This window comes from Drosophila teissieri, unplaced genomic scaffold (assembly GCF_016746235.2).
Source record: "Drosophila teissieri strain GT53w unplaced genomic scaffold, Prin_Dtei_1.1 Segkk13_quiver_pilon_scaf, whole genome shotgun sequence".
NCBI lineage: Eukaryota > Metazoa > Arthropoda > Insecta > Diptera > Drosophilidae > Drosophila > Drosophila teissieri.
Window position 1 is genome coordinate 571,656 of NW_025224993.1, and position 26,768 is coordinate 598,423.

Consider the following 26,768-nt stretch of genomic DNA (forward strand, 5'->3'; position numbering starts at 1 on the left):
TGGCGCGGACCTTTGTTGTTGGGCGCTCGTCGCGTGGGCTGGGAATTGTTGTCGTACGCAGACTCACGGAAGCTCACGGCTGTGATCCCCAAGGCAAACGCCTGTGGAACAGCAACGCGTCAACCCCACGTCTGGTTCGGACTGGTGGCGCCGGTACCACGCCTGCTTGGATTGCACGGACACACCAGGCTATCGCCTGGTTCAAGCACGCGATCTCCTACACAGTCCACCGGGTCTACACCACAATCCCTGCCGCTTTCTCGGGTGCCCGCTTAGGTCTGGCCTCTCCTGTTGTTTGCCTCCTGGCTACTCGTGCTTCGTCGTTGGGCCTCAGCTACCTGCGTCTCAGTTCGGAGACCTTCTCGTCCCGAACGTCTTGACGTAGCGATCTTGCTCCTTGGTGACTATCACGATCGTAGCTCCTCTGCTGCTGTCGTTGTAACGCTGTTGACTCGTACACTTGCTTTCCTTGACTGTCCGTCATGCTTCCAGCGCTCGGCCTGTTTATATAGGCCTCCTCTAACGGTTTATCCCTTTGGTCTCCAGTCTCCTGATCCAAAGTCCATGATTTAACCGTTGGCCCGGTCCAAAGTTCGATTTGTCCCGTTAATTGCCTTTAAACCTGCTGACTCTCCAAACTCTCTTTTCAGCCAGTCCGGAGTCTCCATCCTCTCTCTCTCCACTTCCCGAGTCTCCAAACTCTCTTCCTCTAGAGTCTCCAAACTCTCTTTCTCCAGCCCAGAGTCTCCAAACTCTCTTTCTCCGGGCTTCGCACTACCGTTACTACGCTTTGCCTTGTTGCGTAACTGGCAACGGCAGGCCCTTCTTATGCGATCACCATTCGCATTTGTGCGGAGTTTTAACTCCTCACAGGCTTTGGCCTTAAGTTTCGAAAATTGACTCTCAAAGGACCAGTACTGTGCGATTAAAAAAGACACAAAGAACACAAGGACTGCCAGTTATCCTAACTAAAAGGCAGTGGCTGAAAAAAATTTTGCCGTCCAGTCTATATTGAATATTGAACTTATGAACTGAAGAAAATGTTACCGATAATGTTGTAAATGTGGTAATGGTGGTAAAGCAAAATAGTTTGCAGAATCTGAGTAATTCCCAAATGTATCTGAAAAAATTTTGATGATGATGTAGATTATTAAACAATCAGAAACATATTACACATATATAGAAGTGTTTTGACCTGCTTCAAAAAAGGTGCATGGGTAGACAAGAAAAACTGCACTGCGTCTGGCCGAAGATCTTTTCTTGGAGCTGTATGTATAAGAAATTATCCTATTGCTATAAAATTTAGCAGGACATTGAGTGCCGCTTGGGGAGTGGATCTGAGCAACCAAAGTCTTCCATACAAACCTCCTTTTGGAGGTTTTCTAAATGGGTTTTGGTTTTGGCCACCGGACAAGCCATTCATAGGATGAAATCTAACTAAAGAATCCATTCTGACGTTGTTGAACGTTCTCTCAATGTCTATAAAATCTGCCGTCGCAGACTATTTCGAGATTGGCCCCACTACATCGTGCAGATCAGGGGGGACTGTCCTGCCTTTGAAGTAGGCATGCTGCTGAAGTTTTGGGGGTTGATGACATTTTATAGTTGGTGAAGATCTCTCAGTCGTTCTGGGATTTTGAGAGATAGAATTATGGGTCTGTAGTAAGATTGGTTTGTCTTTTCGGCCTTGGGGATGATGATCATCCCTGGGAATATATCATAGGAGGATATCGCCTGAAATAATGCTGATCCATTATTCATTATTCTCTTCCCATGAGTTTCTTGCCCGACTTTGTCGAAAAAGCCGGTACTTACTTGTTAGTCATTGTTACTGTGATCAAGGGGGTCTGAGGTTCACTTAGCATTGTCGTCTTACTATTCCGGTTGAGCATTGATAGTCTTCTTTTCCTGCTTACGATCTCACTTTATAAACGAGCTCAACTGGTCCTCTTTTCTTCGAATCCGTCCTGATGGTCCTTGCAGTTCTCAGCTGTGCATTGGGCCAAGAGCATGGCCTACATCCTCATCTGACGGTAATTTCTAATACCATACCTACCAATACCTAAAACCGTGGTGTGTTGCGGGCTGTTAGGTTCCGTATCCTTTACTGTGTCCTGAGCTAAGTGTGACTGCTGGCGGCACGCATTCAGAATTTCCTTCCACTTTGTACATCGGTTTAAGCAGCCACTCTTCTCACTTACTTTAGAGATGACATCCATTTTTTCTTGGTTAATGTCATTCTAATGATCGTGATCGTTACAAAAGCTATTTTGCATAATTTAAAATGTCTGTTTTTACGAAAATGCGATATGTATCAAAAGGTAAAAAGTTTCAACGGCTATACAGGCCATCTTAGGGTAAGGTTTAGGGTAAGTTGGTCTTTTATGCTCACACTTTGGTCTTGACAACTTTTAAATACTTTTTAATATATATGCCGATTACATTTTGACCACCACCACTGTAACGTCCACAAGCCGTAAAAAGCTGCTGTGTAGCAACAACAAAATAACAACAAAAATGTTTTAATATTTTTTGTCTCATTATATGTTTTTAAGCAGAGACGGCCAGTCTAACGCCAACAAACCGCCGAAAACTGCCACGACACACTTTTAAAAAATGTTTTGATATTTTCCGTCTCTGCGTAGTACTCCGCTAGAGCCTTTCGCATGTCCTCTGTCCTTCCCGACAGCGATATGCGCAACCTCTGTGCAACATATGCGAAGTCTTCCTTTTTAAGACGGTAGATCCAACTTCTACCCATACTGCTTAATTTGTGTCTACTGCCGGGATAATCACGTTATTTGGGCGCCAGATGTAACGAACTGATTTTTGCTGGTCTGCTCGCTACGAAATACGTGCGGCTAGCTCAGTAGAGTTTGTGTGTTCGTCCCACCAAATTTATAGAATAACGTGATCACCCGGTTACCAGTAATAACACTCGCAGTTTCGTTCTCGGGTCTTTATTCGATCTCAGTGTACAATGTATTTCAATTGTCCGGACGCCTCTGCTCTCGCTCGTCGTGGCCTCGGATCTTCGCCTGGTATTGCCGCTGACGCGTGCGAAGAAAGGTCGAGGGCTTAGGGAAGCGTCACCGTTCTCAGACTAGGGTGAACAATTGGTGGGCTCTCAAAGGCATACGCCTAGCTAGCCACAACCTCTTGTCCCTTGCTCTGTCCCGGCCGGTCCCGCCAGACGCTTGTCCAGTTCCTTCCGACGCACCGCGCTATCGCCCGGATACGCCGCAGTCCCTGTAGCAAGACGCCCAGTGAAAGACGAACGTTCCACCCTACCTTTTCTCTTCTGCCGGTGCGGTCGGACCTGGGTGTCCTGCTCGGCGGCCTGGTTCCACTGTCTTACCGCCTTCGTCGTCCTGGGTGGCGCGGACCTTTGTTGTTGGGCGCTCGTCGCGTGGGCTGGGAATTGTTGTCGTACGCAGACTCACGGAAGCTCACGGCTGTGATCCCCAAGGCAAACGCCTGTGGAACAGCAACGCGTCAACCCCACGTCTGGTTCGGACTGGTGGCGCCGGTACCACGCCTGCTTGGATTGCACGGACACACCAGGCTATCGCCTGGTTCAAGCACGCGATCTCCTACACAGTCCACCGGGTCTACACCACAATCCCTGCCGCTTTCTCGGGTGCCCGCTTAGGTCTGGCCTCTCCTGTTGTTTGCCTCCTGGCTACTCGTGCTTCGTCGTTGGGCCTCAGCTACCTGCGTCTCAGTTCGGAGACCTTCTCGTCCCGAACGTCTTGACGTAGCGATCTTGCTCCTTGGTGACTATCACGATCGTAGCTCCTCTGCTGCTGTCGTTGTAACGCTGTTGACTCGTACACTTGCTTTCCTTGACTGTCCGTCATGCTTCCAGCGCTCGGCCTGTTTATATAGGCCTCCTCTAACGGTTTATCCCTTTGGTCTCCAGTCTCCTGATCCAAAGTCCATGATTTAACCGTTGGCCCGGTCCAAAGTTCGATTTGTCCCGTTAATTGCCTTTAAACCTGCTGACTCTCCAAACTCTCTTTTCAGCCAGTCCGGAGTCTCCATCCTCTCTCTCTCCACTTCCCGAGTCTCCAAACTCTCTTCCTCTAGAGTCTCCAAACTCTCTTTCTCCAGCCCAGAGTCTCCAAACTCTCTTTCTCCGGGCTTCGCACTACCGTTACTACGCTTTGCCTTGTTGCGTAACTGGCAACGGCAGGCCCTTCTTATGCGATCACCATTCGCATTTGTGCGGAGTTTTAACTCCTCACAGGCTTTGGCCTTAAGTTTCGAAAATTGACTCTCAAAGGACCAGTACTGTGCGATTAAAAAAGACACAAAGAACACAAGGACTGCCAGTTATCCTAACTAAAAGGCAGTGGCTGAAAAAAATTTTGCCGTCCAGTCTATATTGAATATTGAACTTATGAACTGAAGAAAATGTTACCGATAATGTTGTAAATGTGGTAATGGTGGTAAAGCAAAATAGTTTGCAGAATCTGAGTAATTCCCAAATGTATCTGAAAAAATTTTGATGATGATGTAGATTATTAAACAATCAGAAACATATTACACATATATAGAAGTGTTTTGACCTGCTTCAAAAAAGGTGCATGGGTAGACAAGAAAAACTGCACTGCGTCTGGCCGAAGATCTTTTCTTGGAGCTGTATGTATAAGAAATTATCCTATTGCTATAAAATTTAGCAGGACATTGAGTGCCGCTTGGGGAGTGGATCTGAGCAACCAAAGTCTTCCATACAAACCTCCTTTTGGAGGTTTTCTAAATGGGTTTTGGTTTTGGCCACCGGACAAGCCATTCATAGGATGAAATCTAACTAAAGAATCCATTCTGACGTTGTTGAACGTTCTCTCAATGTCTATAAAATCTGCCGTCGCAGACTATTTCGAGATTGGCCCCACTACATCGTGCAGATCAGGGGGGACTGTCCTGCCTTTGAAGTAGGCATGCTGCTGAAGTTTTGGGGGTTGATGACATTTTATAGTTGGTGAAGATCTCTCAGTCGTTCTGGGATTTTGAGAGATAGAATTATGGGTCTGTAGTAAGATTGGTTTGTCTTTTCGGCCTTGGGGATGATGATCATCCCTGGGAATATATCATAGGAGGATATCGCCTGAAATAATGCTGATCCATTATTCATTATTCTCTTCCCATGAGTTTCTTGCCCGACTTTGTCGAAAAAGCCGGTACTTACTTGCTAGTCATTGTTACTGTGATCAAGGGGGTCTGAGGTTCACTTAGCATTGTCGTCTTACTATTCCGGTTGAGCATTGATAGTCTTCTTTTCCTGCTTACGATCTCACTTTATAAACGAGCTCAACTGGTCCTCTTTTCTTCGAATCCGTCCTGATGGTCCTTGCAGTTCTCAGCTGTGCATTGGGCCAAGAGCATGGCCTACATCCTCATCTGACGGTAATTTCTAATACCATACCTACCAATACCTAAAACCGTGGTGTGTTGCGGGCTGTTAGGTTCCGTATCCTTTACTGTGTCCTGAGCTAAGTGTGACTGCTGGCGGCACGCATTCAGAATTTCCTTCCACTTTGTACATCGGTTTAAGCAGCCACTCTTCTCACTTACTTTAGAGATGACATCCATTTTTTCTTGGTTAATGTCATTCTAATGATCGTGATCGTTACAAAAGCTATTTTGCATAATTTAAAATGTCTGTTTTTACGAAAATGCGATATGTATCAAAAGGTAAAAAGTTTCAACGGCTATACAGGCCATCTTAGGGTAAGGTTTAGGGTAAGTTGGTCTTTTATGCTCACACTTTGGTCTTGACAACTTTTAAATACTTTTTAATATATATGCCGATTACATTTTGACCACCACCACTGTAACGTCCACAAGCCGTAAAAAGCTGCTGTGTAGCAACAACAAAATAACAACAAAAATGTTTTAATATTTTTTGTCTCATTATATGTTTTTAAGCAGAGACGGCCAGTCTAACGCCAACAAACCGCCGAAAACTGCCACGACACACTTTTAAAAAATGTTTTGATATTTTTTCAGTTTTGTATTTCTATCGATTTGCCCAAAAACTGTTTGCCCCCCACTGTAACGCCTATAAAACGGCTAAATCTGTCACGCCCACAAGCCGCCCATAAGTAATTCTTACTATTTTTTTTCCAATATCTAAGGATTGGTAAACTTTCTCGTTCGCAACTAGCTTAGTAACGGGTATCTGATAGTCGAGGAAATCGACTTAGCATTCTTTCTTTTTTTTTCATTAAAAATAAACAATTACAAGCTACATAAAACGTTTGCCTACGGCAAATTCGCCGTTTATTTATTAGAACTGGTTTTCCCCGTTGAAATAGCAGTATTTATGAATAAAAACATTTGTCAAAACGAAAAACCTCCTATGTATGCATTCTTAGATTTCGAAATTAAACACGTGGTAGACAATGATACACTGTTTGTTATCTTTAAGTCCAACGCCCACAACAATTTTTAAAACCTGCAATTTTGATGATTATAGTTGTCTAAATTTAAGTATACCGTTACTCATAGAATATAAAAGTAAGAATACTATAATCGTATAAAAGTACATACGAAGCGTGTCCGACTTTAAAAAGTATATATGTATGTAAAGTTTACATGTATGTATATTATTGCACAGGATCATTAGCCGAGTCGATATGACTGTGTCCGCCCGTATTACACTCCTACGCTGTGTAACTTTGTGTAAGTACGTTGCCGACGCTTACTGAGCGCACTAAACTGTTACGCCCACACTTTTAAAATGTTTTGGATTCTTTTCATTTGTTTGCTAATTTTTATCGATATGGCAAAAATATTTTGGCCACTCCCATTTGATTTATTTTTATAAAGTAAAAGAGTATTAGTATGAATTGTATTGGTTAAAAGTATTTACATAATTGCAATATCTATCGGTTTATTTATTACATATGTATTGTATGTTCTTGGTCGGATTTAATACCCAAGCTATCTAGCCATGTGCCATTGCATTTATTTTACTTTGTTTTAATATCGGGTACTGTGTTCATATAACAAAAAGAGAACTGGAAATGTGCATGCCGACTATGATCTCGTACGCAACGCAATTTCATTTCAAAATTTGACTGTGCCCACCCTAACTCTTTTGTCTATGACGCATACTAAACGATAGCTATACCCGTTACTCGTAGAGTAAAAGGGTATACTAGATTCGTTGAAAAGTATGTAACAGGCAGAAGGAAGTGTTTCCGACCATATAAAGTATATATGTACATATATTCTTCATCAGCAATAGCGAAGTCGATCTGGCCATGTCCGTCTGTCCGTATCAACGTCGAGATTTTAGAAACTATAAAAGCTAGAAGGTTGAGATAAAGCATGAATAGTCCAGAGACATAGACGCAGCGCAAGTTTGTTGTCACGCCCAATCTAACGCCAAACAACCGCAAAAAATGCCACAGCAACACTTTTGAAAAATGGTTTGTTATTTTTTCAGTTGTGTATTAGTCTTGTAAACTTCTGTTGGTACGCCAAAAATTTGTTTGCCACGGCCACTCTATCGCCCACAAACCGCCCAAAACTGCCACGCCAACACTTTTGCAACATTTTAAAATTTTTTTATTTATTGTTATTTTCTATATCTATCAATTCGACAGAAAAATGTTATTATTTTTCGTTTGCACTTCTGATAGTCGGGGAACTCGACTATAGTATTCTCTTTTGCTTTGAACTAAAAATTGTTGCATTTGTTAATAACTATTGTTATACAAAAAAGTTATAGCAGATAAAGAATTATAATACTAACACCTGACGACACTATCAGGTAAATAACACGCCTGATGTTAAGAAAAGTAATTATGAAAATATGTTCAAGCAAGCAACGTCATTTTTTAACTGATACCAACAGGTGGCAAATTTATTTGTATTAACATTTTTATTACACGTCCGATTTTTAATATATTAGGCTCTTGATTACTGTTAATGTACTCAGGTATTAACTTAGGAGAATTTTTTTTGTGAGTGTATTAAAAAAATTAATTATTAAAAAAATTTAATTACTCTGTTACACAGCCGGAAAAAGGGTAATTTAGGGAATTTATAATTTGATAAATAAAGTTACAGAACAATATTTATGTAAATGATAAGTCAAAACCCAGCTGATATCGTATTTTGCCATCGCCATACCAAGCAGCGAACTTCCAACAAAGTCTTAAACTGGTTTTGCTTTAAGATAACTATTGATTGTTGACTTTTTCTAGATCAGAAGAACGGCAGAAAACAATGCAACAGCTGAGCCGTCGATCCGCGCGACCCTAGACTAAGTACGGGCACTCTCTGATCCTCTCCTTTTGTCGCTCTTTTTGATTGTGCTCATTTGATGATAATACTAAACATTTAATGTCGCCCGTGCTTTCATTCATAAGCGGGCAATGCTTGTGAACGGGCGACAACGCGATACGGGATAAAGATACTTTGATAAAAGAATGTACAAGAAGCTCCAGCAGCAAAGGCATACAAAAGTTTAAGTGCCGTGGCAAAAGAGCAAATCTAAAAGTGTAAAGTGGACCATTATTTTAAAAGAAATTCTATATATGATTTAAAAAAAGAAAACCACCAGCAAATATGAAAGAGTTTAGCAAAATGTTTGCGCGACGATATAGTTCAATTTCAAGAGACGTAGATAACAGCATTCAGGGGCAGTCAGCGGTGGCCCCTGGATCTGGGTTGAGCACTGACGCAGATCCTGCGGTGTCTTGTGCCGCTCAGGTAGCCCTGCAACGCATCCAGCGCCGCAAAAGTCTCAAGGCAAATCGTTCAATGAATCCGATAGACATATTAAGCAGCTTTTTCAACGAGCCAATCCAAGGCAAACGGAATCGAGTTCCTACCCGTAAGTTATTCTGAAAAAATTAGACCCATGCTTTCTCGATGAAATTTACACATTTTCGTTTTATCGTTCGCATTTGGGTACGAACAAAAACCTGATAAAGAGTCATTAAAGTTGTTTAGCATAGCACTCTCTGCTTGTTTTTGTCTTGATTGTTAAATATCAAAAGCATTTTCGACTATGGCATAGATCGGATTTCAGATTTCCCTGACTATCTTGTCAAACCACAAAATATGTTGAACAAATTATATTAATTACTTATAAAATCCGTTCGACCCTGAACTTGACCATAAAGCAAACTTAAATAACTAGAAACTGAAACATTTAAAACATTTTACTTTCCTTATATGAGTCGTGAGACAAGTGGATTGTTTAACTGACTTACTGTTGCATAGTATGCTGAAGGGGGCGACAATGATCAAAGGTGACCTTAAATTGCAATGACGAGACGGCCTTGCTTATACATATATACAACACAAAAAATCGTGTGGTAAAATTTTAGGCGATATTGAATCGATCACCCTACCTATTTTATAAAAAGTGTATTAATATTTAATTATAACTAAAAGCAATCTCAAAATTTTAATAATTCTTCGCTAAGATATTTAAGAATAGAAATGATAATTTATTAAGATTCGATAAAAATATTGGGCGTAGGGCCAAAAGAAACGTCATTTCATTTTACTGTTGTATGCTGAAATTGTTTTAATTTAGTGTTATGCACATTATATATTGTCATTTTGAGTATCATTAAAATAAAAATAAACAATAAGTATTAAAAACTGGGCTTAAACGATATTCTATTTCGCCTGGTATTTTTAATTTTGTAGCATTTGGAAGTGAAAACGTTTTTTAGTTAAGTAAAAAAAAAACGAAAAATTAATAATCCATATCAATCTTAAACACTATTGCACGGGGTAGAAACCAAAGCTTCACTATACAATAGTATTAATATAATTTTTTGTCCATACATTCAAAAATTTACCTATGCATCCTATTTTATAGAAGTGGATCGAATAAGAAAATACTTTCTTTTTTTCCGTGACATTTTGATTCCAGATTTTTTGTTAGTATTAGTTAGCTTGACACAATCGGTTTTCTCCCTATTACTTGCAAATTTAGTTGAAAACATCTGCTGAAGCAATGCATAAGTTTGCTAGAAACTACCTTATCATACATGAGGCTCCTATATATTGGTTTTGGGTGTAATAGCATAGTGAGTAAAAGGGTATACTAGATTCGGTGAACATGGACAGACGGACATGGCCAGATCGACTCGGCTATTGATCCTGTTCAAGAATATATATTCTTTATATAGTCGGAAACGATTCCTTTTGCCTGTTACATACATTCAACGAATCTAGTATACCCTTTAACTCTACGAGTAACGGGTATAAAAATGTTTTATTATTATTAAAGATTTTTTTTAGTCTTGTAAATTTTTAAATTTCTCTCGATTTGCCAAAAAATTTTTTGCCACGCCTACCCTAACGCCCACAAACCGCCAAAAACTGACAGGGTTTAAATTTCTCCTTCGCATTTCCACTAGCTGAGTAGCGGGTATCAAAGTGTCGGGGAACTCGACTATAGCGTTCTCTCTGGTTTTAATTCTGAAAATGGTTCCAAATAGAACTAGATGCAAAATTTGCAAAAATACTGTCAACTCTCCAGCTTAATTTAATATTCTCGACGATATTTGAACAAATAGTTATTTAAAGAAACACAGATTGAATAGATTTGATAATCTTATATTACATACAAATTAGATACTAGACAAAAAAAATAATTCAAAATAATGTATGAAATCAATATAATAATAAAAATAAAATAGAAAACGTACTATAAAACAACAATAAAAACTCCTTCCTGGATTTTTTAGTTTCATATATGTATGTATAAAGAATACCGACCACTTAAAACCTATTACTGGAATTCAGTAATTTAGTGGATGTTATAGAAAGTTAAAAAAAAGCGCGATCGGCAAGAACATTTTCTCTGATCAAAAATATACTCTGATAGAAAAGCAAAAAAAATGTTAGCTATTTATTGTTCAAATTTAATAATAATCATAGGATAATTAAATTGCAGATAAAGTTGTACGATATGCGCAATACTTAAACGGTATGTGTATTTCGTATGTATGTATTTCGTAATAAGATGAATTTAATAAAAATAAATATTCTATAATTTAAATGACAGTTTGTCCTTAATAGAGTTTATATTTCTGTTTTTTCTCTGTTTGCTTAATTTTGTTCTATTGAGAGATTTACTTTTAACTGAATACATTTTTTTCATTAGGTTTATAATCTGGATATTTTTATCGATGTATAGTTTATAGTGCTTATAAAAATACTTAATATTTAGAGTAAAATACGGTCGCAGTAAAAATGTTTGATACTTGCCTGTTGATGCAAAACACGAAAGAAGTAGTTTGTAAGTTCGTTTTTAAACCGAACCTGATTAAAACATTTCCGGTTTTGATTCATATTGCGAAAGAAATATATATTATATATTATTGAAGTGTTTGTATGTATGTATAATATGATATGACTTCGGCGTCATTTCATATCGTGGTTCGTAAGTGATAACGCCAAACTAAAAAACTTGTTTTTGTAGTATGTCTAAAACCTTTTGAATATTATCAATGATATTATAAGTCGATCTGTGTCCGTCTGTCTGTCCGTAAGTATGGGTGCTGGGATCTCGGCAACTATAAAAGCTTGAAAGTTGAGATTCAGCATGCAGATTTTAGGACATAAAAGCAGCGCAAGTTTGCTTACAGTTTGACGTTGCATCGCAGGGAACATTCGCTACCACATGAAGTATGTATATATTCTTGATCCCTATCAACAGCTGTCCATCCGATTCTACACAAGCTTGTTTCTTAGTTTTCCCAAAAGTCTGTTATTGTAGGTAGTATAGAGTAGTTTTTAATTTGGTGCCAGCTTTTTGAAAAATTATATTTTCGTTTAAGCTTATCTGGCTTAGGAAATCGTCAAGTTCTATTATTCGGTATGCACAATTTGTTATCTTAAATGTATGTATGTTTCTGCAAGTCCAAGCTACCGTCCTTTCCTTTAAGATGATATTAAGCAATATCTTTATAATTTTTTTTTGTGCAGACAAAACAGGCTGTCCAAAATTTTAATATTTGTAAGTCCGGAAAAATATTGGTTTAGACACATTTTTAGCGGTTTGTCGGGTTTTATTTGTCATTCGGTATCTATATTTAGTTTCCTAAACCCGCTATTACAACATACCAGCTCCATTAGCTACATTAGAGCTTTCTCTACTTATTAATTTAATTTTACTTAAGTCGTATTATGCCCTTGTTTTTTTGTCCTTTTGCTCTGATTGGTGTATCGCTCGTTATGATCGGACAGTCTAACTATTTTTGTGTTTCGGTAAAATCGATAGAATTTTACAAGACAAATAATATAATAAGAGAAAATGCTTTCAAAATGAAACAAAAAATCAGTGCGACCGAGATATACATATCCAATTAGGAAAGCGGATGTTATGAAGATCACACCCTAACTGTCATTAGGCAAAGACTTTTTTTTTCTAAAGAAATCGGCAAGACAATTGTGTGCGTGGGCAAAATGTTTTGGGTACATCGATAAAATCTGGCAGGACAACCGCCTGATTCGAGGACGTTAGCGTGACGATGACGTCTCTAGAATCTGCATAAAAAGTTTTAACTTTTTTGCTGTTAAAGAATCCTTGTGCTTGATGTTTATACGGACAGCTGGAGGGACATGGTCTAATCAAAATTCATTTAGAGTATAGATACAATTTGTGATAAAAAAAATTAAATATAAAATATTAAACCATTTTTAAAAGTAAACAGGACTAATATTAAAATGATAATACTTCCAAGTTTATTAATGTAATAGGCAGTGCCTTCTGTGGCCTTCAGCTCGGAAAATGTATAACTATACATGGGTACTGCTTATAATTGGGAACCGGGAATACGACAACTGAAACCACCCAAGCAATTGATCGTGAAGCGCTCGGACCTCCAGAAGGAAGCAATTCTGTCAATTTAAAAATATTAAAAAATTAGTTTTGGATTTTTTACTAACTGTAAAATGTAAATGTAAACTGTCAAAATGTAAATTTGGTATACCCGTTAATCGTAGATTCGTTGAAAAGTATGTAAAAGGTAGAAAGAAGAATTTTCGAAGCAACAGAATAGACAGATCCTCCGAGTCAGTCTGGCCATAAACTGGGGAACCATGAGATCTAGAGAACCATTAAAGCTTAAAAGTGATACAAAATTTTGTTATATTCTTAGAACATCCAGTGTACTTTATTTTGGAGATTATGAGCTAGTGAAAATAGTAGTATTGTCAGCGTATATTGGGATGCTTTATGGTGAAGCTTTCTAAACCAATTTCTCAACTTTCCAATTAGTGCATATTGATTGATCGATCGAGATACGATCAAATGCTTGTCATATGTCAAGGGAATGGGCCCTGCTGTATTCGAAAGCCGGGTAATTTCTCATGTTAGGCTTAACTAGAATCTGCTTAATCGTAGTTTTCAACTATACTGACAGACAGACGGACGGACAATTGGGCGGACGGGTAGATGTCTTGTGATTCTGACTAAGAACTTATATACTGGGGTATTCCATCTACCTCATTCTTACTTTACGTATATAAAAACAGATGTGTATCGAAAAGGATTGTATCGAAAAAATGTATATTCTAGAATATTTTGTTATTTTCCGACTGTTTGCGAGTCAGCGATATGAATCAACATTAAATTGAAAATGTAATTAAATATTTTCAAAATACTCGTGTATACCTAATGAGAACGCTTGAGAACGCTCAAAACATCAAAGGAACATTTATTTTTCAATTATTTCTATTATAGCTTTATGGTGCAGTGGCCGGTCCGACCTGTTCCGACTTATATACGTGTACTACCTGCAATTAAAAGACGGTTGTTAGGAGAGTTTCATGCAGCTAGATTAATCAATGGAGACTAGTTTGCTTAAAAACGCATGAATGGGCATATGAACATGTCCATATCGGCTAGGTTTTTTATACTGATCCAGAATTAATAATTTTATATTGTCGCAAAACGGTACTTTGACTGCGCTGTGTGCTGCTGACTGAAAACATTTTAACCTCTAATGAGTATAGTAAAGGCATTTTCCAAAAGTATGAGATTGGTAGTATTTGTCAAGCTATCATTAAAGAATTTATCATAAAATGCTTTTATGTCTATCCCTCAAAACAAAATTTTAAGTTATCCCAATCAGTCTGTAAGATATATGTAATTATTTTTTATTCTGAACTATCTTAAAGGTTTCAAAAAACATAGATTGCTCCTGATCACTAACATCACTTGAAATTTTGAAACCTCAATAAATTTAATAATATCATAAGATCCCACATTCCACAAGCCTTTAATGAGCCGTGTCCTTTCTAACTGCGCATGCCTTGCCAAATATTATGTATCAATTCATGTTGGCACACCCAAAACTGCTACGTCCACACTTTAGAAATATTTTTATTTTTTTTATTATGTAAATTTCTATTGATCTGCAGAAAAACTGTTTGCCAATGTTTTTATATTTTTTCACATTCTTGTTAGTTTTGTAAATTTCTCTCGATTTGCCAAAAAACAAACTGTCAGTGTTTCTCTTGGTATATCGATTCGACTGCCATTCGGATCTTTGCCTGTATACATGTTGGATCCGCTCAAGACTCAATGAGTAGTAAGTTATGTTCCTTGATACCCACCATTTCCATCATTTAATTTGCGTAAGAGAGTGCCATTTATTCCTTTTACATAAAAGATCATTTTCTTTCCAGGGCAAGCAAAACTGTTGATGTAGAGCCATTAGGAGCTGCCAACGGTTAATTGTGGAAATAAGGAGGACAGGCCCGCCAAATAAGAATTTCTGGGGGGTTTGAACTTTGGGGTCAGCAGGGCCCTAGGACATTAAGAAATTTACCGGCATACAGCTTGTGGAAGTACGACGTAAATCTTTTGAGGCTGATGTCAGAGTATACGCGTTGTGGACAACCCCGTCGTAAGAAAGAGTTTGAGAAAGCTGCCAGACCTGGGTTCTAGGCAGATTGCTTCCGCATACAAAAGTACAGCTCTTTTTTTTCAATTAGGTGATTAACAAACTAGATGTAGATCTTGTCTGGGTTAATCTCCCATCAGTTTCGTGTGCAGGTTTTTATTATGAAGGTTATTTTATATACTGATGCCAAAATTTGACAATTGGAAAAAAATGGACAATTTGAAAGTTCTAAGACTTTGATTCTGTATTATTTTTGGTCGATTGCCGCTATGTAAAAACTGTTATATGGTATTGCCTTAATATGATAATATATATATAGCACACTTTATAGCGATGGCCGATTATATGTACGTATATAATAAGTTTCATATATTTTCTACATTAGAATAATTCTCATTACTGTTAATATATTCGATGACATTTTACGATCAAGCGACAGCTAAGCTTCTGGGACCGTAAGAACTGATGACTGACTAACGGCCACGACCCGAATGCGACGACCTTACGCTGGCAACCTGGTGGCTGAACATAGAATGCCTCTCCCTCGTACCAAGTTCTTTTCCAGGACAAGGGCACTAATATGATCAAAAGTGTGATCGTGGTGGTTATGGGTGTCTTGTGGGAGTTGGAGTAGGCGTGGCTATATATGGATAAATATTTTCAAGACTAACTAATAATATTAAAAACAAGAGAGACTATCCCCGACTATCTGATACCCGTTACTCAGCTAGTGGAAGTGCGAAGGAGAGTCTTTAACACTGGCAGTTTTTGGCTGCTTGTGGGCGTTAGAAGGGGCGTGGCAAAATATTTTTGGCAAATCGAGAGAAATTACAAGACTAATACAATAATGAAAAAATATCAAAACCTTTTTTAAAAGTGTGGGCATGGCAGTTTTAGGCGGTTTGTGGGCGTTAGAGTAGCCGTGGCAACATGAATCGACAAACTTGCGCTGCGTCTATGTCCCTGGAGTCTGTATGCTTAATCTCTTTCTAGCTTTTGTAGTTCCTGAGATCTCGACGTTCATACGGACAAACGGACAGACGGACGGACAGACGGACATGGCCAGATCGACTCGGCTACTGATTCTAATCAAAAATATATATACTTTATATGGTCGGAAACGCTTCCTTCTGCCTGTTACATACTTTTCAACGAATCTAGTATAACCTTTTACTCTACGAGTAACGGGTATAACAAGAGAGACGATCAGATACCCGTTACTCAGGTAGTGGAAGTGCGAACGAGAAATTTTTTAATTTTTCTAGCATTTTGATTGCATTGGGAAAAAACAAGAATTAAATTTTAAAAAATTTAAAAATGTTTAAAAAGTGAAGGCGTGTCATGTTTGGGTGTGTTGTGGGCGTATAGTGGGCAACATACATATCTTATAAATATCTTTTTTTTAGCCTTTTCTCTATTTCTCTTTAGATCTACTGGAAAATTGATGGTCAACATTCTTGGACTATTAAGCATTCTAAGGGACTATATTGAATCACCCGATAGTTTATGGCCAATTGTATTTCGTCCAATGACTCCTGCCACGAACGTTCGATAGTCTCCACAGCTGTTAACATGCCCATTCTACCTGCCCATTTTCTCCGCTAGCATTCCAAATATAAAAATGGAAGACTTCAATGACAGTATGCAATTAACCGAATCTAAGTTGCAGGTGTGGTACAAGTGAAAGCGTCAATTGTACAATGACGTATTCCTTTTAGCCCTTCTTGCCACCCTTCTTTCCCACGGTATTTCAACTAGGGATATACAATTTAATTCTCTTTATGTTTTGTCTAACGCTGATTTCAAGAATTTACATGTCACGCAATTTTCTACGAATTTCCTTATCCTTAAACAAATACTGCCTTAACACCTTAAACACCTCAACACCTTATCTGTCATTTGCCACCCTAAAGCATTATGACTTCGTAAGTTTGGTAAACAGTAATCCAATAGGCTGTCTGATCTGTTTGATTGAAACTGGTCTCGGAAGTTATTATAATGCTTGGATTATGGGACTGCAGTTCATCCTCCTTTAAGACAAAACCCAAGTATTCTATCTCTGTGCGCAGAAGTCAACCATTTTTTTACATTGGACGAAACCCCTAACAACAATAAACGCTCAGCACCTTCTGTAATCTCTTGTACGCTTACTCTGTAGAATTTGAAAAAATTAAAACATCATCTATGTAGACCACTGCATTGGTATTAACTAAATTCCCCAAGGCTTGGACTATGGCACATTGAAAAACAGATGACGCGTTCTTTAATCCAAATGACATTGCTAGAAATTCATATTGACCCTCGGGGGTCACAAATGCTGTTCTCTCAACGGAATGGGCGTACTTTGGCAGCTGATAAAAACCGCTGGCCATGTTTAAGCTGGAAAAGTATTTTCCGCTTCGTAATCAATCTGGTCTGATACTTCTCCTACCAGCTAGCTACTATGTCTTATTACCTTTGCTTCTAACATTTGATGAATTTTATCCCTTGTCGATAAGGCAATACGGTCGCCTTTGAACAGTTTTATTGTTTTCTAGCAAACGGATTTCCACTGAAACCTAAGGGTACCATCAATGAAGAACATGGAATATTTTGCCAATAGGTGTACCAATTAAGTCATTCTTAATCTCATTAAATATGATAATAGATGATAATTACCGATGATACCTTTAGAGTTCTATAAAAATCCAGCCTGTTACTTCTAATATTACTCCAAAGCCTAGTTGAACGCTATAGTCAAGTTTCTCGCCTAGCACACTACTAACAAATTTTTCAAAACTGTGGGTGGGGCAGCTGTGGGCGGTTTGTGGTCATTAGAGTGGGAAAGGCAAACAGTTTTTTTGCCAATCGATAGAAATTTACAACTTTAGGAATAAATAAAAAATTGAAAAAAAGTAACACCAAACTGAAAAATATCAAAACATTTTCAACGCCAGGCATTCAGGTGGGCAGAAATCGTTCGACGCTAGTTTCTACCACCCAAAATTCTCTTGGTTGCATGCTTTGCCATAATGCAGGGCATGCCATATATTATTGTATTTTAGAGACATAGGGCCAGTAGATCGTCTGCGCGAGGCAAAGAAACTAGGACTTTGCCTAAATTGCCTAAAGGCAGGTCATCAGCTACGGCAATGCAGCTCGAGCCGCTGCCGCACCTGTGGAATCAGGCACCATACGCTGCTCCATCTAGACGCTCCACCTTCCTCGCAACCACATGTTCCGGTGTCTTCAAGTTCCCACACTGAGCCTTCCGCCCCGCTTTCGACTTCTTCTACTCTATTGCCCAGGATCTCGGTAGTGACCTTGTGCTGCTAGCCACTGCAACCGTTCTAGTGCAGAATCGGTCGGGACTGTTTGTTCCCTGCAGGGCCTTGTTAGATTCTGGCTCTCAACTGCACTTGGTCACCTCTCGGTTTGCAAATCAACTGCAACTTAAGAGGTCGAGGTCGTGTGGCTCAGTCACTGGAATCGGGATTCCAATTTCGCGACTGATGGATTCTCGGTAGCAATTGCGATGCGGTCTGTCACTTCGAATTTCTCAACGAGCATAACAGCAGTTATAGCTTCCAATATCACGGATCGCCAGCCAAGCTTTAATGTGGACATTGGGGACTGGAAGATTCCAGAAAACGTGCAGCTCGCCGACCCTGAATTTCATAAAGCTCAGCGTGTTGACCTGTTAATAGGAGCTAGCCTGTTTTATGAGCTGCTGTGCGAATGTCAGATAAAGTTGTTGGCAGGACTGTCACTGCTTCAAAAAACTCGTCTGGGCTGGGTTGTGTCTGGAGGCTGCGCGCGCCCGTGCGGTAGCGCCTTAATAGCGTCACGCGTTCCTTCTCTAGCCAGCGAGGAAAACAGCATTGATGTTGGACTTGATTCGCTTCTGTAGCGCTTTTGGGAGGTAGAAAATTGTCCCGGCCACGAAGCTAGAATGCGAGGCCCACTTCGTTAAAAATTACACCCGATTGCCAGCTGGCGATTACTCGGTACGTTTGCCGCTAAAACTCCATTTGGATTCTTTAGGAGAATCCTATCCTCAGGCTGTGCGGAGATTCTTGTCGCTGGAAAGGAAGCTTACAAAGCATCCTGGCTTGAAGGTTTAATATTCGGCGTTCATGAAGGAATATCATCATCTGGGACATATGTCGCCTGTGCCTGCTTCCGAGGTCAGCTCGTGCCGATATTTTTTTCCACATCACTGCGTCATGAAGGAGGATAGCTCTACCACCAAGCTTCGCGTTGTCTTTGACGGATCAGCTGCCACTATCACTGGTTACTCGCTTAACGATGTGTTAATGGGTGGCCCGGTCATCCAGCCCAAGCTATTTCACATCCTAATTCGATTTCGCTCACACCCAGTTGCCGTTACAGGAGACATATGTAAAATGGACCGATGTGTAAGGGTCTCGCAAGAAGATAGCTATTTGCAGTGCATTGTGTGAAGGGACTACCCGATCGATGACCTCCAAGTATACAAACTCGACACAGTTACTTACGGCACCAAACCAGCCTCCTTCTTGTCCGTAAGGGCTATGCAGCAGATATCAATCGATGAGCAGGCCGCGTTTCCCGTTGGATCAGAAATCCTTCGGCGCGATTTTTACGTGGATGATTTTATCTCCGGCTCCGGCACCGTAAAGGATGCTATCAACATAATGCAGCAGACGGCTGGCATTCTTGCGAAGGGCAAGCTCAAGCTAAGGAAATGGTGCTCTAACATTCGTTCATGAAATCGTTCATGGAGTTTGAAGATGGTAGCGATTTCACCAAAACTTTAGGTCTCGCTTGGAATCTCGCCTCCGACCAGCTATTGTTTTCGATCTCTGCCTTTCAGTCGCCATTGAGACCCTGCAGGCGCTCTGTTTTGTCTGCGGTTGCTAAATTTTACGATCCTCTCGGCCTGGTCGGTCCTGTAATCACAAGGTGTAAAATCTTTTTGCAGCAGCTCTGCAAGGAAAAGCTGTCCTGGGATGAAAGCCGTTGAAGACCATAACAGTACCAAAGCTGGAGATTTGTGGTGCGGATCTTCTGCCTAAAATCATGAGGGAAATAGTTGGCTTGAAAGTATTTAAAGGACGATACTATTGTTAGTGGACGGATCCTGGATCCGAGATGAGCCCGCAAGGTTCAACATATTTGTGGCAAATAGGGTTGCTGCCATTCAGGAGCTGACAGATGCCACGGCCTGGCGTTATTTCCAACAGCGTTAAATCCGGTTGACATCTTATCCAGAGGATCCCTCCCTGAGTTTAGCGAGTCGTCACTCTGGGCGCATGGACCCGCCTATCTTATGGAGCCTGAAAGAGATTGGCCAACAGCTGTTTGTCTGACAAACCGGAAAATCCTTCCAAGGTCCCATCCGGTGACTCTGGCAATTATTTCGCATTACTATGAAACCAATCTTCATGCCGGACATCGAGCTCTTCTGGCTGCAATTCGATCCCAAAATTGGCCTATTGGGGGGAGGAAGACGGTTACCAAGGCCGTGAACAGATGCATCAGATGTTTTCGGATTAAACCGCGACTGATAGAGCACATAATGGCGGACCTTCCCAAGGAGCGCTTGGAGGGATCTCACGCTTTTGAGGTTGCTGGTATAGACTTCTGTGGACCCTTCTTTCACAATGCTTTGCAACCAAGGCAGTGCACCTAGAGCTGATCAAGGATCTCTCGTCAGTTGCGTTTCTGTGCGGACTCAAGAGGCACCCGGCGGAAACCGAAGCAAATTTCGTCGGACAACGCCACCAATTTTGTCGGCGCCAAGAATGAACTTCTGGAACTTCGAAGGTTATTTATGTAATGTAAGATGTAACGGGCCATAACTATAATCGGCTTGACGCTTGGCAGTGCATCTCCTTTCTTCAGAAAATCTTTTAGTCGCGATGGAAGGAAGAATACTTGACGTTGCTCCAGCAGCGCTCCAAGTGGCGCACCCCAAAGCCTGGCGTAGCCGTGGACAACGTCGTTCTTGTTAAGGACGAGAATCTACCCCCAATAAGATGACCTTTGGCAAGACTCATGCAGTTGATTCCTGGCAGAGACGGCGTCGCCCGAGTTGCAGAATTGAGGACCGCGTCGGGAGTAATAAGGCGGGCAGTGAACAAGCTGGGTCTGCTTTCCCTTAAGGACTCTGTTGAAAACCAAGCTTCCAACTGGGGGAGGATGTTGGGTCATGCAGCCGCCAAAACTGTGCAGTAGACTAATCTTATACTCGTAATATTGTAAGCCGAAGTAGTCAGTAGTAGCAGTTGCGATGCCCATAGTGCAAACCCCTGTTCTCGCACGAATTTATCTGTGCGGCGCTCATTCCTTCTTCTCTTTGTTATCTACCTACATTAAGCTTGTGAATTCGTTATAGCTCTTGGTCGGCCCTAGCTGCCAGTATAATTAACAAAATAAACAGTATCGGAAATAAGACAAAACTTTCTTCGGTTATTTATTTTTCGCAACAGCTATTGAAAAAGCTCAATAGCTAAACAGCCCACAAACCGCCAAAAACTGCCAGTGTTGAAGAGCCTCCTTCGCATGTCTACTAGCTGAGTAACGGGTATTAGATATACCTATTGCGACCTATTGCGGCCGCTCGTAACATAAAGGGTGTACTCACGAGGTGATATGATTGACCTACAAAGGTGCTGCAGATGACGAGTAATAACGTTTTCAAAAAGCTTAGCCAAAGCTTAGCCAAAGATATCCAACCATTTAGTGATTTCTCTGTAATTGCTTGCATCCAAATAGTCTCTTTTTTTGTGGAGAGGGATCACAAAAGACTCCTTCCATATATGGGTGAACTATTAAGATTCCAGAGATAAGATAAACAGTTACAGTAGAGGCTTTCACAAGGCTTCCCCCAGAGCTTGGACACACAGTCAGGAATTCTGTCAATTCTGGCAAATAGACAGGCTTAATACGCAAGATCGGAAAGCAGTGAGCTTTCGTTTTTAGTGGGACAAAATATTAAATTTGACTGTTTCGGATCGTTTTTGTAACAGTGAGCATTACCGAGCAGTTAATAATTTAGAAAGGATAGACTGAGAACCGGTTAAAAATTTTGTAGGAATTCTGGACTTTACATTTCTTAGTTGTGTCAACTCGTTTTTAAAACAAAGGAGATCATCAGATCAAAGAAACCTATCTCTAGTCACGACAAAAATACTGATCAGTCCTTTCTAGCTATCTTTAGTTCGGCGCGTAAACGATTTCATCTCGTTGGCAACCCCTAGGCAAGCATCAGCACAGTATTTTGGATTGGGACCCTTAGCTAGGTCATCACATTTTCGGCCGCTAAAACCAGCGCAATTAGTGCCCACCATTTTATCACGCAGCCAACAAAACATTTTTGGCTGCTCAGGCTTAATTACTTGACGACATGTGATTTGGAAACAGATAACATTAGTTTTGCAAAAATAAATTCGAAGCGCAGAAAAAAACACGACCGTTCGCTTTAAAGTCAGAAAATCAATTAACTATTACGTAGATAAGGAACGATATAATTGCACAAAAGGATTGCAACTTCAAAACCGACAGCAACAAAACAAAAAAAAATTTTCCACCCGCTTCTATGGCTGCCTTTTTTCCGTCATTTGCCTTTTGTAAGTTCCATTTGTTCAGCATTTGGGTTCCTTTCTTACTAGGGCTGTAAATAAGTTTTAAAAAGGATATTACCTTCGATGAGCAGACTCTCGCAGAGTCTCTGCATATTCACGTATATAAGAAACGATAATGATTTGCAGACCTGAAGCATTCTAGATCATAAAAGTGTATCCGAAGTTGGCATGCTTACAACATATAAATAATATATTTGCTGGCAACTGCAGAGCCAAACTATAATAATTAAACAAACATTTCTGAAATACTTAATAATTTCTTAAAGTTAGGAAACGTATATTATTATTCCCAATTTTAAAAAGACTGAACTGTTTAATTAAACAACAGAGAACGCTAAAGTCGAGTTACCCGACAGTAGTGCGGTAGTGCAAACGAGAAACTTCAAGATTTTTCTGGCAAAATAGGGGGAAAAAACTACAAAAAATTAAAAATAAAAAGAGAAAATATCAAAACATTTTCCAGAAGTAACGGCAGTTTACTGTGGTTTTTGGGCATGGCAATATCAGGAAACAAGATTGCGTCTATGGAATCTGAATACTTAGTTCAAAGTTTTTTACACGTAGAGGAAACGGTTAGACGGACGGAAAGACGAACATGGCCAGGTCGATTAGGCTATTAATCCTGCTTGTGAATATATGTATATACTGTATTTGGGGTCGGAATAGCATTCTTCTACCTGGACCCTTCTACAAGTAACGGTTATAAAAATATATAAGGAATAACTATTCGTTTTCGGAAACAGGTTATACATATGTTTAAGTTAGTAAGTAATTTCAAATAAAAAAATCCAAACAAAACGTACTAATAGAATCATATAATTTTACCCGTTACTCGAAGAGTAAAAGGGTATTCTAGATTCGTTGAAAAATATGTAACAGGCAGAGGGAAGCGTTTCTGACCATTTATTTATATTTATATAAGTATATACATTCTTGATCAGGATCAATAGCCGAGTCGAACTGGCCATGTCCGTCTGTCCGTCCGTCCGTCTGTCCGTCTGACTGTACGAACGTCAAGATCTTAGGAACTACATATAAAAGCTAGAAAGTTGAGATTAAGGTTGAAACTTCAGAGACATAGACGCAGTGCAAGTTTGTTGACCCATGTTGCCACTCTAACGCCCAAACCTGCCACGCCCACACTTAAAATTTTTTTTTTTATAATTTTTTACATTTCTGTTAGTCTTGTAACGTTCTCTCGATTTTCCAAAAAACTTTTTGCCACGCCCACTCTAACTCCCACATACCGCCAAAAACTGTCAGTGTTGAAGTCTCTCCTTCGCACTTCCAATAGCTGAGTAACGGGTACTCGGGAAACTCGACTATAACGTTCTCTCTTGTTTTATTTTTTAATTTTTCATAATTAGCAGAATTTTGACAACATAAAACTTAATTCCCACCTCCGACCAAATTGGGAGTATTTCTTATTAAGAGTTCAATTTTTATTCAGAGGTATAAAACTTTAAATTGCAATAAAACAACTATGGATTATTCGATTTATCTGAACGATAATCGTGTGACATTACATTTTTGATTTGATTTAATTTATGATTTCTGGTATATGACCGCCACGGATGACTCGGATGAAGTTCCGTCTGCACGTCCAGTATTCGATGACTTTTTCCAACATTTGTGGCCGTATATTGGTCATAACACGGCGAATGTTGTCTTCCAAATTAACCGCTTATGTCTTATGCTCATAGACCAATGACTTTACATAGCCTCACTTTCCGGGTTAAATCACAATCGGGTCTTCCTCAATGATACGCTCTACAGCTGCAATAATTTCTTCTGTACGCACAGTACGGCGTGTGTGGGGATGCAAGTTATCAATAAGAGAAATGAAAACGGACCATTTATAATCGAATTACCTGATCTGAGGAACGATTTTCTTGACAATAAAATGAACGTAGTGCGCGATAAGTATTGCATTATTTTCGAAATAAAATTGAACTATTTGCAAGCGTTCTTCGGGTGTGATTCTATTCATGATGAATTGCCAAACCAAACTGAGATTTCTATACCTCGAAAAAAAAAACACTCAAACAACCATTAGACTTACATCCCATGGGCGTAAGAAAGGAAAGGTACATTAAAATATTGGATAAATTAAAGCTCACGGAGTATTCAGAAAAAAACAAAAATACATTTTACAATACAATAGATTGTGGATTACAAAATTCATTTTTTACCTTTCAAGACAAAAAAGCCGAAAGTTTATAAAAAAAATTCGGATGCATCATGGTTGCATATTGTTAAAGTCCGCTTGCAAGAGAATGTGGGACTTTGATAATGGCTAAAAGAAAATTCAATCAAATGTCTCAGAGAAAGATCAATAAGACCATCTACTTCCTCACATTCGAGACAGGTGATGACATCCAGGAAATGGAAGTTAGGTTGAAGTTACACAAAACAATTTGAAATCGGGTAGAGGAGAGATGTACGAATATAAAAAGTAATTAGATAACCATGAACTTTAAAGCGGTTAATCTAAAATACAAACGACTTTCGCTCATAAAGGCGTCTATGGAATTTTGTAAGTATATAAAATAGTTTGTTTAGCTTTTAAACATTCTGCTCAAGCTTCTTTGTAAAACAAGTGGGCCGAACGTTTTTTTACGGCTGTGAAGAAATTTGGTCAAACAAAATTTTGACTCGTAAATCTTCCTCTCGCACAAAGACGAACCCAAGTATTTACTTACTTGGTTGTTGTGTTTGAAGTGGAATGTAGCAGCGTTATAAACAACAAGTAGCAGCAGTTTATATAAGAGCCAAAAACAAGCTTAATGAAACCGTCCCGTGGCTTTGTTCCAAATCACGAATTGCATCGTCAACAAAGGAAACATTGCCTCGGTAAGAGCAATGCGCTGAACCAACACATATAGTGCGGAAGGATTTAAACCTGCTAATTGGAAACGCATCAGGATATTTTTGACAGATTCAACAGTAGTGCTGTCCTGGAAGAATGCATTAGCATTCAAATATTATACGTTCGTTGCATGCGGAGTAGCAACACCCAAGCTGTTTCAGTCCGATCATAAGGGCGACATGTAAATGGGCAAACAACCAAGCGTATGTACTATCAAGAGGAATTGCAGCCAACAGAACACATTTTTTTTATTTTTTTTAATTCCTTCTATTCCTCTTGGGAACTTAGGGCTTCTACGAGAGCTTTTCATCTAACTCTATTTTGAGCTGTCTGTTTTGGGCTAGTTCTTGGTGAGCGGTTCTTCTCCAGGTTGCTCTTGGCCTTCCTACTCTCCTGCTTCCTCGGGGGTTCCAGTCTAGTGCCATCCTCACTATGCTAATCGGGTTTTTTCTGAGAGCGTGCCCTATCCACATCCATTTTTTCTTCCTTATTTGGATGTGAACCGGGGACTCGTCTGTAACGCGCCACAGTTCTGTGTTGGCTATTCTGTTTGGCCAGAATACCCCACATATGACTCTCAGGCATTTGTTGCTGAAAGCCTGTAGCTTCTGCGTTATTCTCTTCATGGCGAGCCATGTCTCACTTCCGTATAGCAGTATGGATTTCACACACGCATTGTAGATCCTGAGCTTTGTTCGTCGGCTGATTTGTCGGTCTCTCCATATGGGGAATAGTCTCCCAAATGCTGAGCGGGCTTTGCCAAGACGACTGGAGACATCATCATCCACTCCACCACTGATGGATATGATGGTGCCAAGGTATGGGAAACTGGTAACGAACTGGATTGGGTTCCCATTTATGTTGATGTTTTCTTGGCTGGAGTGGTTGAAGCGCATAGCTTTTGTTTTTGCTATGTTTATCTCGAGCCCTACGCTGCTGGCTATCCTGACGAGGTTGTCACTTTTCCTCTGTATGTCGCCGAGTCTGTGCGATATGAGACAGATGTCGTCTGCGTAGTCCAAGTCCTCAAGGTGTCTGGTGAGGTTCCACGTAATTCCGCGCTTGGAAGAGCATACTTCGCTCATTAACTCGTCGACTACGATGTTGAAGAGGAGTGGTGACAGCGGGCATCCTTGCCGAATTCCGGTGTTCGTCTGTAAAGGTGCACTAGTTTTTCCATTGTGCAGTACCGCCAGGTTGGCATCGTCATACATCGATTTGATGATGGCGATGAGATTTGCAGGTACTCCATTTCTTGCAAGTGCTCGCCATATTGCTGCTCTTTCAACTGAGTTGAACGCCTTTTTGAAGTCGATGAACAGGAGGTAAAGCGGGGCTCTCCATTCCACAGCTTGCTCGGTTATTATGCGTAGTGTATTTGCCTGGTCTACGCAACTC

At 40.0% G+C, this 26,768-nt stretch overlaps 1 pseudogene; it reads left to right on the plus strand.

Moving 5' to 3' along the window:
* Positions 1 to 8,242: 8,242 nt before the first annotated feature.
* Positions 8,243 to 26,768, plus strand: part of LOC122625591 — a 182,415-nt pseudogene continuing 163,889 nt past the window's right edge.